General features: G+C 38.1%; 1 pseudogene; it reads left to right on the top strand.

Annotated features, from left to right (window-relative positions):
- The first annotated feature begins 744 nt into the window (after positions 1–744).
- LOC107149242 lies at positions 745–1,875 on the top strand (annotated as a pseudogene).
- Positions 1,876–3,149: the final 1,274 nt, after the last annotated feature.

The following is a 3,149-nucleotide window of genomic DNA, read 5'->3' as shown; positions in this document are numbered from 1 at the left end:
TATTAGAAATAAGTATATATTCTGGATGAAAACAATAGGTAAGGTATAAAGATTACCTACCAGCTAGCTCATTTTCAACACCACATCTGAAAACAAGTTTTGCTTGTTTAACCTGTTTTCCACTCTGGCAAAGTTATTATGGCATTGGAAAGATATTAGAATACCCATTTTGTTGCAAAATAGAAATAATACATACCAGAAGGAGAAAATAACTTGGGGGTCAGGGCATTTATGTTTATCAATATAGTATCTTTACTGACATATCTGTGTTTAGATACTGAGAGGATACCAGGAATTTATGATAAAAGAATAATGATTATAATAATCAGCACTAGAGACTGGCAAAAGATATTTGTCATATTTCAGTGGAAAAGTTCTTCATACTATCATGTGATTTTTTTTGTGGTTTGGTTTAGTTTCAAAATATTGCTTTTTGCTCACATAATATAGTTAAACCAGCAATAAAGTATTTATAAGAACATTTAAAATGCAAACTTTATTTTGAAATTTAGTTCACTTATTACTATAATCAGAATGTCAAGTTTTTCCAATTACATTCTCTTTGGGATGCCAGGTTCTAACCCTAATGTGGGAACATAGGAATCAATCCATCTCTTTGTCAGGGTAGTGGCCTTGGTAAAGAAATTATTAGCTTCAACTCTACTTCTTCCAAACCTGGCCTGAGAGTTGCTTCAGTGTCCTGGTACTGCTAGGCCATGGAGCCGGTGTGGTTGCCCAACCAAGATGCCCAAGGAGACCCAGACCTACAACCAGCCCATGGAGGAGGAGGAGGTGGAGACCTTCACCTTCCAGGGAGAGGTTGCCCAGCTGCTGTCATTGATCATCAACATTTTCTACTTGAACAAAGAGATCTTCCTGTGGAAGCTGATTTCCAATTCGTCCTACTACCTGGATCCCTGATGGCTTCATAGCTGTGGCATGCTTGGTGCCACAGCACCAAGTTTCTGTGCAAAGGTGCAGGATGCCTAGTTGCTATGGCAATGCCCTCCATAAAGAGGATCTGTGCTAGAGTCTTTTCAGCCTAGACCTTGATCTCATGCACACAGCTTCTGGGAATAAAGAAACTCTCTTGCTAGACAACCACAATGTTTCATCAGCTCTGCTGCTCCTGGGCCTGCTCCCATAACAGTAACTTTAAGCAATGGACTTTCTTAAGAGCTACACAAAGCTTCTGACATTGCACATTGCAACTGTAGTATGTAACTGAGGAATAAACTGCATATTGTTGCTAACTCTGTAACTTTAATGAATACAAAGAATAATGCTTGCACAGTCTTTAGTCTGATTAATGAGACATATATAGTAAAGATTGCTAGAGTAATTCTTTAGACCTACTTCTCCATCAGAGAGCAGTGCTCTACCCAATGCCAGCTATTATCTTCAAAATCTGCCTATGTGAGTATTTTTCTAATCTCCCATCACCCCTCACCAGAACCTGCTAGTTTGGCCACACTGGTCTCAGCCCAGCTGGACCGATAACATGGAAAGACTCATGAAAGATCAAGCTCTGAGAGACAATTCAACAATGGGCTACCTGACAGCCAAGAAACACCTGGAGATAAATAAACCCAACCACTCCATTATTGAGACCTCAAGGCAAAAGGTGGAGGCTGACAAGCATGGTAGGTCTGTGAAAGATCTGGTCATCTTACTGTATGAAACTGCACTCCTGTCTTCTGGCTTCAGTTTGGAAGATCTCCAGACCCATGCTAACAGGATCTACAGGATGATCAAACTTGGTCCAGGTATTGATGAGGATGTTCTCACAGCTGGTGACACCAGCGTGCTGTAACGGAAGAGATGCAGCTCCTGGAAGGAGACGAGGACAGGTCGTGCATGGAAGAAGTAGACTAAGCCTCTGAAGAACCACTTATACGTGTGTTCCCTACTTCAACTTCATTCCTGATATGTTTTCAAGGATGTTTTCTTCTTTGTTTTTGATAGTATTTATTAAATAGTCTGTAGGCAGGACAATAACTACTTAAGGGGGAGATAAGATTTCTTTGTACTTTTAAGTGATACTGTAATACTTCAGGCACTAAATCAAAACTAGTAGTGCTTTTTTTCTAGCTTCACATTGGCTTATTTTAACAGGTTGAGATGTTTGTTCTAAGACATATAATCTATCATTAACTTTGTGGTCTGAAGTGTTTGCTACCAAGTTGCATCCCTTAGTAGACCAGACCAAATCTTTTGTCCCTGAAGTGTTCCAAGATAGACCTTGATGTTTAAAATATATATATATATATATATATATTTGTTAAAATGGCTGGAGTTTCATCTTGTTAGGATCCACTTTTTAAACTTTTTATCCCTTATAGTTATCTATTGTGTATATACTAGTCCTCTAGAATCAAGTATGTTAAACTGAAACAACTTGCTGGGAGGAACTCTCCAGGGCATGTTTTCCAAAGAAAAGTATTTAGAGGTACAAAACTTAAACCTCCCTAGGTATATTACAAAGCTGTTCAAAAAGTAACTCAGTAAGGGTTGTGAATGGAAATATGTAGTACCCAAGTCAATATTCTGCTTTAAAGAGTAATAAACACAAATTGGTCCAAAATAAAATAAAATAAACCCTAGCCTGAGCATACCAGCATTCCTCTACAGAACAGAAGTGGTCAGAATTAAAATGTTTTATGCACAACACTGAAAACTAATGAGATGAAAAAAGTTGAGGGACTGAGTAACTATCACCTAGGAACTGAACAGGAGTAAATGAGCACAAATGCCACTTAAATAATAAGGAAACAAACAATTGTGCTCCATGGGTGCATTTTTGAGCACTAAGTGAAAATAATCTTATAAACTTGCCTCTTAACACTAATTTTATTATTTCCATTTTTTTCAGTTTTGTGTATGTCCTGCAGCATTTTGATGTGTAAGTAAGGAAATATAAGTAGTTCACTTCATACTCCAGCCAATGTTCTGTGTGTTCCCCACACCAGTCCCTTAGGGCTCCTAGTAGCTCCTCATAGCTTTCTTTTCCCTGAAAGGAATATAGAGGCTACTGCAGATTAGAAGCAGAGGAATAGAAGAATGAGCATCCAAGACTCTTGATAAACAAAAGTTTCAACTTGAACTGTAACTGGTGATCTGATTTATATTATTTGAGTTGAAATGTTTAG

Source organism: Marmota marmota, unplaced genomic scaffold, assembly GCF_001458135.2.
Source record: "Marmota marmota marmota unplaced genomic scaffold, marMar, whole genome shotgun sequence".
Lineage (NCBI taxonomy): Eukaryota > Metazoa > Chordata > Mammalia > Rodentia > Sciuridae > Marmota > Marmota marmota.
Note: the sequence above shows the minus strand (reverse complement) of the source record. Positions and strands in the feature narration are given on the sequence as shown.